At 39.4% G+C, this 13,041-nt stretch overlaps 1 non-coding gene across 1 annotated transcript; it reads left to right on the top strand.

Annotated features, from left to right (window-relative positions):
• The first annotated feature begins 8,675 nt into the window (after positions 1-8,675).
• On the top strand, positions 8,676-8,784 carry Trnai-uau (transfer RNA isoleucine (anticodon UAU)). The gene is made up of 2 exons: positions 8,676-8,713; positions 8,749-8,784. It is a non-coding gene; the product is annotated as a tRNA-Ile (tRNA).
• The last annotated feature ends 4,257 nt before the right edge of the window (positions 8,785-13,041 follow it).

The following is a 13,041-nucleotide window of genomic DNA, read 5'->3' as shown; positions in this document are numbered from 1 at the left end:
CAATGACAAGTGACCAAGACTTTTGGAGATATGCTGTGCTTGAGAAGACCCAACAAACCAAGTGAGATCATAACCGTGGCCATTGCCAGTGTCACATAACCGGCCCATTTAAGGGTGCCCTTCAATCATTGAGCAATATGTTGAGTCAAGTGAAATCATTGTCATGGCCAATGCCAGTACCGCTTGACTGGCACCCATGCTGGTGGCACATAAAAAGCACCATTTGAGCATAGTCAATGCCAGTGCCACCTGACTGGCTCCCATGCCAGTGGCATGTAAAATGACCCGTTCAAGTGTGGTCAATGCCAGTTCCACCTGACTGGACCCCGTGCCAGCAGCACATAAAAAGCACCCACTACACTCTTGGAATGGTTGGCATTAGGAAGGGCATCCAGCTGTAGAAATCTTGCCAGATCAGATTGGAGCCTGGTACAGCTTCCTGGCTTGCCAGTCCTCAGTCAAACCATCCAGCCCATGCCAGAATGGAAAGTGGACGTTAAACGATGATGATGATGATGATGATATACATATATATTTGTTCTTGATAACGCTGCTGAAATTTTAAGTTCTGACTGATATGATAATATATTTTGAAAGTCTCATTGCAGAAAATCTTGAATGCTGTTACATAAATGTACACCATTCTTCAAAAAGAAAATTTGAAGTTCTACATTTTCTTTCAAAGCTGACGACATTAGTCGATTTCAATGTTAAAAAAAGCCTGGCGAGTTAGTTCGATTTCTTTGCCATTGATTTTATTAAAAGGTGTAATAAAGAGTTACCATTTCTTTTGTTTGTTTGTTTTTTTGTGTGTGTGTTTAAGATATTTACAATATTTGTATGAGAATTTGCTTCCAAATATTTCTTTTTTTTTATTTTCCTTCAAGTAAAGCTTGCTGAACTTTTTTTCAAGTCCACATATGGTGACATTGCTTTTGCTATTCAGGGAAAAAAGAAAATGTAAACATTTTATTTTGATGTTTCAAATCCATCGTTTATTTTCTTTTAGTTTTTCAAATTCTTTTTTTTTTTTTTAAATAGAAAAATATTATTTGGCAATTATCAGGCAACAAATTTTCCGAATTATGTAAAACCTGTTCATTTGCAACTGAAGGTACATTTTATATGTTTCACCATTTTTGTCATTAGAACAATTGTCTTTGTCACTTAATTAGATAACCAAGTCATTCTTTCAGTTTATGATCACAGAATGAAAATGAAGAATTATTGTAATCAATTGGCCAGCATTGATATTTTGGAGAAAAAAAAACTGAAATTTTGAAAATTATTTGGTGCAGTTTTGGAACAGCTCTCAAGGTGATCTTATACACTTTAAACCAAAGATTATCGCTATCACTACCTTATGAGGATGGAAAAGGAATTGGGAGTTTGGGTTTTTTTTTTCATTTATTTTTTAATATTTCATTGTTCCAAGTATCGAACTCACAATCATGAGGTAGTGAGTTCTATTTCTGGACTGGGCTGTGTGTTATGTTCTTGTACAAGACACTTTATTTTTTACATTGCTCCAGTTCACTTAGCTGTAGAAATTAGTTGCAAAGTCACTTAGTGCCAAACTGTATTGGCTTTTGCCTTTCCTTTGGATAACATCAGTGGGGTGAGAGGGAAGACTGGTATGTCCAGACTTGTGTCTCGGAGGGTAACATTTTAGGTGCAATCCCATGGTCATTCATGACCAAAGGAGGTCTTTATTCTTTTTGCAACAGAAATTATAATTCTGAAAGGATCCTTTCTTTTTTTTCTTAAAATTTCAATTTTTTAAAATATTTATACCTCCCAATCTCCAGCCCTTTTCTTTCCCCATGAGGTAGTAATAGTTATTCCTACACTTACCTTTTTTTTCCCCAGAATTGTAAACACTTTCATTTCCAATCCTGCATATACATGCACCTAAAACCAAAGTTCACAACATGGAATCTTCCCTGCCAACCCTTCCGCCACCACTACCAAAAATATTGAAAATGTTTAAATTGAGGGAGGGGGAATTTAAAATGGAAAAGCTGCTTTTTGTTTTGTTTGGTTTTATTCTTGTTTTTCCCAAAATTGTAACTTCTATTGTTAAAAACATAGAACTTTTGAAAAAAAGAATACCAATAATCAATCATTCATATTTCTATGATGCTTCATTATGAAGACCTAGTAACATTAAAATAAAACAGCAAGCTGGCAGAATCGGTAACACATCAGGTAAAATGTTTAGCAGCATTTTGTCCATCTGTATATTCTCAGTTCATATTCCACTGAGGTCAATTTTGCCTTTCATTTTCCAGGGTCAACTAAATAAGTACCCATTGAGCACTGGAGTTGATGTAATCAACTTACCCGCTCCCTCAAAACTGCTGGCCATGTGCCAAAATTTGAAGCCAATATATTATCTCATCTAGGTCATCCCATAGGATGCCCCCATAGGGGTTTTGTTTGCGCATACTATAGGAGTCACAGGGCACTGCTCCATGTGGTCCCGCAGTTTCCATCTAACTAGGAATATTAGGGTCTCATTCATTGCCTTGTATTCAAGATCCTCTGCATAACATCCTGCTAGTTCAAAGCCAGGAATCTGATCTGTTAGGTCCTGCCAATAACTAATTCCATGCCCAGCTGCCGACGCTTCGGTTTATTGTCGTTAAGGTTTTGTCTGTCTCCTACCCTTCAACCTGTCTGGCCTGGTAAGAACTGCCTGAAGATTTCTCTCCCTCCACCATAGCTCTCCAGGTCAATGGAGCACACAGGCATCCCTCTGTGACAAGGTACTTGTTGAATTGGCCGTTGGCTACACAGTAGTTCTTCTGCCCTTTGACGGGTCTTATTTTTCGTCCTGCAGGGTGTCCAACAATTACCCTCCTCACCAAAATAAGGTAAAATCCATAATCTTATGCAAAATAGTTGATATGGAGTAGACATAGAGTTTGGAATATTGGTAAAGTTTATTTGTTATGAGATGTGTAGAATATAACTTTTCCTCATCACTTGGCCTCTTGGCTAAGATTAAGGAAACAAAGGCAAAAACTGAATGGAAAGGAATATTCGCTTAAGAAGGAGAATTTAAACAAGAGATGGGGTAATGGTAAAAGGTGAAAAATGAAAGGTATGAGGTAAGAAAAGATGAAGAATCAGAAAGTTGAAGAGGAAGGTGGATAGTTACATAAAAAGTGACAGTTAAGGTGACAGACATAAATATTGTGTGGAGTGGAAGGTAATTAAATACACAATAAATACAATCATCCTCATCATCATCGTTTAACGTCTGCTTTCCATGCTGGCATGGGTTGGACAGTTTGACATGGAGCTGGCTAGCAGGAAGCTGTCCAGACTCCAATTATCTGTTGTGGCATGGTTTCTATGACTGGATGCCCTTCCTAATGCCATAGAACAGAGAGTGATGGATGCATTTTATGTGCCACCGGCACAGATGCATTTACACAGCACCTGAAAGGAAAAGCCTTATAATGGAACTGAAGGCTTGTGATACCTGTGGAGTATCTCCTTCTCCCATTACAATTATTTCTGTAGTCTTAAGGATCTGGAACACAAAGAAGAAGTTTACAAGTGGAGTGCAATTCAATAGTCTTTTATTTTTAGTTCTTGTTCATGTGGCTCGCTCCCAATGACCATCTTTATGGTAGAGCGTGGTTCATTATAGCTCCGTTTACGTGAGGTTCGTTACCTCTGGAGAAAACAGATGAAGTTAGAGCGGGATTATAGTCCGCTGTGAGCTACCAGCTTCATAGTGTTTCTCAGTGTAAGTGAGAAGGAAGAAAGAGAGAGAATGTCTTAATTCTCCTGCTTTAATAGTCGTTACCAACAAGAGTCTCGCTGTTGTCTCGCACATGGCAAATGGTTGCAGGCAAGATCTTGCTTCTGTCTCGAACATGGTAATGGCTACCAGCGACATCTCATACAAAATAGCGCTGGCTTCTTCTGCCTTGCTACAGCCTGTATGTGTAGAAGAGAGCAATTTTACTTAGCTTGACATGTCTAATCAAGTACAACAAATGACCACATCTCAAACAAATTGATTCTAGTACTTTTCATTTTTTCTAAGCTTAATACTCATTCAATAAATCTCTTTTTCTTTTCTACTCTAGGCACAAGGCCAGAAATTTGGGGGGAGGGGCCCAGTTGATTAGATTGACCCCAGTACACAACTGGTACTTAATTTATCGACCCTGAAAGGATGAAAGGCAATTTTGACCTTGGCGGAATTTGAACTCAGAATGTAAAGACAGACGAAATACTGCTAGGCATTTCGCCCAGCATGCTAACATTTCTGTCAGCTCGCCACTTTTCTATCAACCTCTTTTTGCTAAACTGCTAATCATGATGAAAAATTAAAAGGTTTGTTGGGAAGAGAAATGAATTGACAGTTTATGGACAGGAGTAAAAAAGCAGAAAGGTTGGGAGAGAACATGTATGCAAACATAGTTACACTCATACCTAATTACAATACATAGAGCATGTAGATGGACAAACAAGCCTTCATTTAGGTGCAGGCATGATTGTGTGGTTAAGAAATTTGCTTTGCAGCCCTGTGGTTTTTGGGTTCAATCCTACTGTATGACACCATTTCTACCATAGATCCAAGCCAAACAATGCCTTGTGATTGAATTTGATAGATGGAAACTGAAGCCTACCATTTGTGTGTGTGTGGAGAGAGAGAGAGAGAGAGAGAGAGAGAGAGAGAGAGAGAGAGAGAGAGAGAGAGAGAGGAAGAGAGAGAGAGAGATAAAGAGAGAGAGAGAGACAGAGAGAGAGAGAGAGAGAGAAGACTTGTAGTTGCCTATGCACGTTAAACTTATTGCTATATGACACTGATGCTGTCTTTGGACAAACAAGACTGACACAGCTTGGCATCAATATTATTGGAGCAGAATGCTGTTCTAGAACTGGTATTTTATTCATGAACCCTGAAAGGATGAAAGACAAAGTTGACCACAGCAGGATTTGAACTCTGATAATTTTTGTCAATCCATTACCAATATATATACAGTAGCTCTGCGCCATATCGCAGTTCACCTAAGTTTATTATTTAAACTTACGTCAATTCCTCTGTGGTGTTGTTTTGCATTTATAATAAAATAAATACATACAAATTTTTAAAACATGTCTTTAGAACTCATTATTGTGTCCAAAGCTACACTGGCAGTATAACTGGACAAGTATTTGGGGTTGTGCAGTGAAAATTTTCTAAGTAATAGGGGCATGATGTTGGTGATCAAACATCGTTTGATTACAGCAGTCTTGAAAGGCAGCCAGATTTGGAAATGGACAACTCCAACTATAAGTCCTTGCTGCCTGGAAGGGGACAAATGCTAAAGGAGTCTACCCTGAAAGTAAATTGGCACAAAAGAGTACTTAGGGTCCACCAACTCTATTCCTATGGAAAAGAGCACAAAGACACAACAAATAACATAAAAGTTGACGTATAGCCACAAGAGTGGTTATGTGGTAAGTAGCTTGCTTACCTACCACATGGCTCTGGGTTCAGTCCCACTGCGTGGCACCTTAGGCAAGTGTCTTCTATTATAGTCTCGGGCCGACCAAAGCCTTGTGAGTGGATTTGGTAGACAGAAACTGAAAGAAGCCCGTCGTATATATGTATGTGTGTATGCATGTGTATATGTTTGTGTGTCTGTATTTGTCCCCCTAGCATTGCTTGACAACCGATGCTGGTGTGTTTATGTCCCCGTAACTTAGCAGTTCGGCAAAAGAGACCGATAGAATAAGTACTAGGCTTACAAAGAATAAGTCATGGGGTCGATTTGCTTGACTAAAGGCGGTGCTCCATCATGGCCGCAGTCAAAAGACTGAAACGAGTAAAAGAGTAAAAGAGTAAAGAGAGTATCTATGGATGGCCTCTGACCCTCAGCTATGAAGACAAAAATATTCGTGTGTGTGTGTGCGTGCATGTGCGCGCATATTTGTTTCCACCCCGTCAGTTTTTTTCCCCACCCCGTCACTCGATGTTTCTTTCTACTCGGCCACCGAATGACAATTTGTATTAGTTTGTTTCCCCACTCCCCCATAACCTAGTGGTCTGACAAAAGTGGTGGTAAGAATATTATTATACATAGTACCAGCTATTTAAGATAAGCGCTGAGATCGATTTGTTCGCCGAAGGCAGTTCCCGGGCATGGCCGCCATCCAATGACTGAAACGAGTAAAATAATAACAATAAGAATTTGTGTAAAGGACGTTGGCGAGATTTGAACTCAGAATGAATTCTATCGTTGTTTTTAACTCCTGACTATCCTCGAGTTTCACCCACGACCCTTAACCATCATCTATGCCGTGGACTACATAGTCTAATATGTTCCCTTGACGACGAATGTCATCTGCGTCAACGTCACCGGCCTACGAAAGCCATGAACACAACAAAACTCATCTCCAATTAAAAAAACAAAAACGTTATCTAAGGGAATTTGACTGCTATTTTTAGTACGTTGAACGTCATATTGACTTCTTTATTTTTAGCATGTTGAATGTCAGGCTTCGTTGTCTCGAGCGGCTCCCACGCTCTTTGCTAGTACAGATACGGCTTGCATGCTTCCCATATATTCATGGTGATTTCCCTATTAAATAAATAATAATAAAAAAAATCCCACAAAGACACGCACACGCACACACACACATACGCACACACAAACACGCACACACACACACACACAGCAACGACAGTGCCAACAGTGCAAGGGGGATAATTAACTAGGAAAAATCTCGATATCGTTGCATAATGTTTGTAGATGGTATCTGATGTCGCTAGAGCGGCATTTAGGATTTGACAGGCAGTCAGCCAGAAAGTTATGCTGTGTACATAGCTTCTTGTCTATTGGCACAAATCGCCGACTGTGCTTATGAAATGGTTTCTCTCTGTGTAGGTGTGTCTGTGTGTGCGCGCACTTGTACTTTTTACTTTTTATGTGTGTGTATGTGTATAGTAAGAGTATATATATAGCAGATGGAGGTCAATCGGTTTGTGTGGGTGTGTGTCGTTCTGGTTTTGATGTTGATGTTGGTGTTGTCGTTTAGGATCCTGTTGATCATAGAAGATCCAGCTATAATTGTCGAGCAAAGTATATCTATAGAATTAATTAGTCAATTAAATTTCAGCCGCAAAATTTTACCAGTTTACAAATGTATATAAACAGACAAAAAGAAAAGAAAATATTTATGGTATAGTTCGTGATAAAGACCAAAATTTGCAGCAAAGCATCACACTCTTTGTGAATTTTATAACAAGAAAAAAAAACCGCAGTATATTATCCTTCCTTTTTATATGTTGGTTGGACGTATGAGTCTGTTGGGTCGGTGCATATGATCGTAGCTTTAGGGAGATACCGAAATGAGATTGTTTGTCTTTAAAATGAAATAATTCTAGTTTATTAATTTTTTTTACGGAAACACCAACTTCAAATTTACAGTGGGGGTAAAACTAGTGACGGGGTGCTTTTCTTCTTTTTCTTTTCTTATTTGGGGCATTAATTCAAACGGTTCGATGAGCCTGTTGGAATCTGCTCCAATTTCTCAATTCTGTACATTTATTTCGATTGTAAAATTACTACAGATTACAATCTATAAATTAAATAAAGCAGGGAATAAAACATTTATGGTCGGAGAGTCCGTGACAAAGGCTAAATTTGCTTGATAAGTGTCAAAGACTTTTTGTGGATCTTATTCTTATGACCGAAACAAAATAACTACGAAATATATATGCATGAAGTACTTAATTTTTTAAAATACTTATAAAAGACACCGATTTACAAAATAGGGATTTACATGAGGTAGTTGATTGAATGATATTTGCGAATGCCAATTAAAATGATTATCGTACACAGCGATAACAAACAAGCATAAGATTCAATGGACGAGTAGGAATTTCTAGATTGTGTTTCAAAGTGAAATGCTCTGTTTTTTTTGTGTTATATTGATGGGTTTCTATTATTTATGCGTTTATTAAAAACTTTGAGAATGTCTCTTAAACGAGTTCAACTTGGAAATGATTTTACGAAGAGGATTACCAATGTGCATTAATGAGTCTTGTTGACGCTGTTGTACCATGGATATTTGGCTCTGATCAGAATCGCTCGATAATCTTTTAGGATTATCCAACAGACATTTGGACAGAACGTCAAAACGAAAATTATTGTAGAATTTTATTTATGCATTGTAATTAAATAAGAAACCATATTCCATATACATACAATATATATATATATATATATATATACACACAAATTTGTTTTCTGTTCTTCTTTCGTTCATTGCTGAGACTTTCGATCCCTGGTTGATGCTTACTCGGTATAAAATCGCCAATAATACATAATAATATCATTGATCATATTCGACTAGTTTAGTGTGTGTGTGTAATTTAGTTGTAGAAAAAACAAAACATCTAACAGCTGACATCGTGACTCCGAGTGAAACAAGACTACACAATCGTTTTCAGAACAACAGTCGAACATTTATTCACTAAATGCGGAAGTAATGTATTAATACCGATAATAATAGCAAATAAAAATGATTATAAAAGTACTGGGCGGCATAAACCTGAAAAAAATGAAAAAATAACTCAAATAAAAAGCAAAACGGAAGAACACGAAAGTCAGTTTTCCGTCTACTCTATTTATAATGATTTTTTAGAATCTCAGCTGACGGTTGCCCCGGTGGCACAATCGGTTAGCGCGCCGTACTTATAGACAGTACCTTCGCCGTGCGAGTCACGGATGAGGAATGCGGAGGTTGTGAGTTCGAACCTCACCCGGGGCACTGATATTTTGTCGCATATTTTAATTATTTTAACAATTTCGTCGTGAATGCAACTATTTTCAACTTATATTAAAATATCTGCACTTGTTTTTCGACTGTATTTTCGAGTGTTTTGTGCATGAAATCGACATTTTTAAAATTGCAAACCGCTTGTACTTGTGATTGCGTCTATCTCCGATTTTTAAAACTTTTTCTTCATGTATTTTATCCTTCATGGATATCAAAAGTCTGATGCGTATATATAATATAAATAAAGATACACATACATTTGGGGGAAATCCTCGAGTTTAGCACGTCGTTTTCACTTTGACACAGCAGTAGATTGACAGTTCTGGCTCGTTTCAGTCTCTCTTTTTCTTTTTATCTTTTTACTTGTTTACCATTTGACTACGGCCATACTGGGGCACTGCCTTGAAGAATTTGTAGTTGAATAAAACGATCCCCAATACGTTTTTTTAAAACCTAGTACTTATTCTATCGGTCTCTTTTGTCAACTCATTAAGTTACGGGAACGTAAACACACCAGTGTCGGTTGTCAAGCGGCGATAGGGGGTCAAACACAGACACAATAATACATACATACATACAGACATACATACATACATACATATATGATGGGCTTCTTTCAGCTTCACGCAGTGGGACTGAACCCGGAACCGTGTGGTTTAGAAGCAAACTTCTTACAGCACAGCCACGCTTGAATATACATGTCTTTCTTTTACTGCAGCCATACAGAGGTAGCACCTTAAGGGGTTTCAGTCAAACATATCGCCCCCACTACTTACTTCATATATCTTTTAAAAGCTTGCTACTTATTCTATCGGTCTCATTTGCCGAACACCTAAGTTACAGGATGTAAACAAACCAACACCAGTTGTTAAGCAGTCTTGGGGGACAAACACTAACACAGACAGCACATAGATACATACATAAATTCATACATACCTACATACATACATACATACATGCATACATACATACATACATGTATGTGTGTGTGTATGCATGTATATATAAGTGCATATGTATTTATATATATGAGTGCGTGTGTGTGTGTGTGTGTGTATACTACAGCCTCCTTAGTTCCCATCCACCCAAAACCCCTCACAAAGCTTTGGTTAGCCCAATGGTATAGAAGTGGGACTGAACCTGGAACCATGTGGTTGAGGAAGAAACTTCTTACTGCACAGCCATACTTGTGCCTATTATAGTCACACATGATGTATAAGTGTGTGGGTGGGGAAGCACATGGCTTAGTGGTTAGGGTGTTGGACTCATGATCATAAGATTGTGGTTTCAATTCCTGGGATGGATAATTCAGTGTGTTCTTGAGCAAAATACTTCATTTCAAGTTGCTCCAGTCTAGCTAGTTAAAACAAATAATCCTAAGATGGACTGGTGTCACATCCCAGGGAAGGAATATATGTACCACAGAAATCAAGAAACCAGCCTTATGAATACAGTGATGAATTGAGCGTACAAGTTGGAGTACACCAGAGGTAAGTTCTTAGTCCCCTCTTATTCATCATAGTTCTCCAGGCCATAACAGATGGATTCAAAACTGGATGCCAATGGCAACTATTATATGCTGATGATCTTGTTCTTATCGCAGAATCTGAAGCAGAATTGGAGAAGTTCCAGGTTTGGAAGCAAAACCTGGAATCAAAGGGCCTTAAAGTTAACTTAGTGAGGACTAGAGTTGTTGTTAGTGGGAAAGGAGATAAGATTCTCATTCTGGCTGGTAAATGGCCCTGCTCAATGTGTAGGAAAGGAGTGGGACATAATTCCATTTGCTGCACCAAATGTAAGTTACGGATGCATAAGAGATGCAGTGGAATTGTGGGTAGGTTACCAGATAAGGTTGCTTTCGTGTGTAGCAGATACACAGGAACAATAAGTACTAAGAGCATGAGGGACTTAAACTCTCTCAAATGCCCAGGAGGCTCTCTAGAGGTAGTAGATAGCTTCTGCTATTTAGGTGACCAAATCGATGATGGTGGTAGTCTGAAAGTATTGTTTCTAGAATAAGAATAGGATGAAAGAAGTTCAGAGAACTACTACCTCTGTTGGCAGCAAAAAGACTCTCTCTCAGAGTGAAAGGTGGATTGTATGATGCTTGTGTGAGAAAGGCTATGTTTCCTAGTAGTGAGACATGGGCTCTGACTGCGTAGGACATGTGTAGACTGGAGAGGAATGAAGGTAGTATACTCTGTTGGATTTAAACATCAGTGTGCATGACTGACAAAGCACAACTGAGTTGAGAGAAAAGTTAGGCAGAAGAGTAATTAAATGTGGAATGCAGGAGAGGAGAATGTGTTGGTTTAGACATGTGATGCATGAGTGAAGACAGTTGTATACAGAAGTGCTTGTCACTGAAAGTGGATGGAACCTGTGGAAGAAGGAGACCTAGGAAGACATGGGATGAAGTAATGAGGACCAATCTTAGGATGTTGGGGCTCACAGAGGAAATGACAATGGACCAAGATGTTTGGTGATATGAGGTTCTGGAGAAGACCTGTCCACAAAACTGAGTGCTAGAAGAGTTGTGTCTCACCCACGTGTAACAACACACTTTACCATAGGGAACCAAATTACAACTCCACTTCTAAACTGCGTCTTTCTCTTCCTCATATTTCCTCTTCATAAATTATGATTGTTTTCCAATCCCCTTTCTTGCCCCCACTGCCCTACTGACTGTATTGCTGCTCTCCCCCAAAAACACTCACACCATATTTTTCTACCCAGGTTTTATGTTCAGATCCTCATTACTAGCACTACACCATCTCTCTCCTGCTCTCTCTTACACTTTTGCTGTTTCCTACTATCTCTCTCTCTCTCTCTCTCTCCTGTTTGTTTCTTTTGTCGGTCGAACAAAGTTCGTTTTCTATGTTTTTGTTTTTTATGTTCTCATTTCTCATTTTGTCTACGTTTTTTTTGATGTCCTGAACCCATATATACATGTATATGTACATATATATGTAGGTATGTACATATATGTATGTATATATGCATATATTTATAGATAATTTATATTATTATAGATGTACCCGGTGCAAGCTATGGACACATAAGAGGTGCAGCAACATCAAAGGCAGGTTAACTAGCAAGTTAGTTTTTGTTTGTGGCAGATGTTCAGGTGCAATAAAGACTGCAAACAAACAGGAAACAACTTCTATCTCATTCCAGGGTGAAAAACTAGAGGTAGTCGATAGCTTCCGCTATCTGGGCGACCAAGTTAGTAGTGGGGGTGGGTGCGCTGAAAGTGTAGCTGCTAGAATAAGAATAGCCTGGGCAAAGTTTAGAGAGCTCTTACCCCTGCTGGCGACAAAGGGACTCTCACTCAGAGTAAAAGGCAGACTGTATGACGCATGCGTACGAACAACCATGCTACATGGCAGTGAAACATGGGCTGTAACTGCTGAGGACATACGTAAGCTCGCAAGGAATGAAGCCAGTATGCTCCGTTGGATGTGTAATGTCAATGTGAATACCCGTCAGAGTGTAAGTATCTTGAGAGAAAAGCTGAACATTAGAAGCATCAGTTGTGGCGTGCAAGAGAGACGATTGCGCTGGTATGGACATGTGGTGAGAATGGAGGAGGATAGCTGCGTGAAAAAGTGCCACACCCTAACAGTTGAGGGAACCCGTGGAAGAGGTAGGCCCAGGAAGACCTGGGCTGAGGTGGTGAGGCAAGACCTTCGTACATTGGGCCTCACCGAGGCGATGACTACGGACCGAGACCTTTGGAAATGGGCTGTGCGTGAGAAGACCCGGCAAGCCAAGTAAGATCGTTGCCAGTGCCCCTGGACTGGTTCTTGTGCGGGTGGCACATGAGATGCACCATTTTGAGCGTGGCCGTTGCCAGTACCGCCTGACTGGCTCCTGTAGGATTTTCGAGCGAGATCGTTGCCAGTGCCCCTGGACTGGCTTGTGCGGGTGGCACATAAAAGACACCATTTCGAGCGTGGCCGTTTTCGTGCGGGTGACACGTAAAAGCACCCACTACACTCTCTGAGTGGTTGGCGTTAGGAAGGGCATCCAGCTGTAGAAACTCTGCCAAATCAGACTGGAGCCTGGTGTTGCCATCCGGTTTCACCAGTCCTCAGTCAAATCGTCCAACCCATGCTAGCATGGAAAGCGGACGTTAAACGATGATGATGATGATGATGATGAACGAATGCCACGCATCCATTTCCAAGTAAGTTTTATATATTTATATATATATATATATATATATATATATGAAGGGCTTCTTTC

The sequence above is a fragment of the Octopus bimaculoides genome, chromosome 8 (genome assembly GCF_046866305.1).
Source record: "Octopus bimaculoides isolate indiv1 chromosome 8, ASM4686630v1, whole genome shotgun sequence".
NCBI classification, from domain to species: Eukaryota; Metazoa; Mollusca; class Cephalopoda; order Octopoda; family Octopodidae; genus Octopus; species Octopus bimaculoides.
This window is presented reverse-complemented; position numbering and strand designations above follow the sequence as displayed.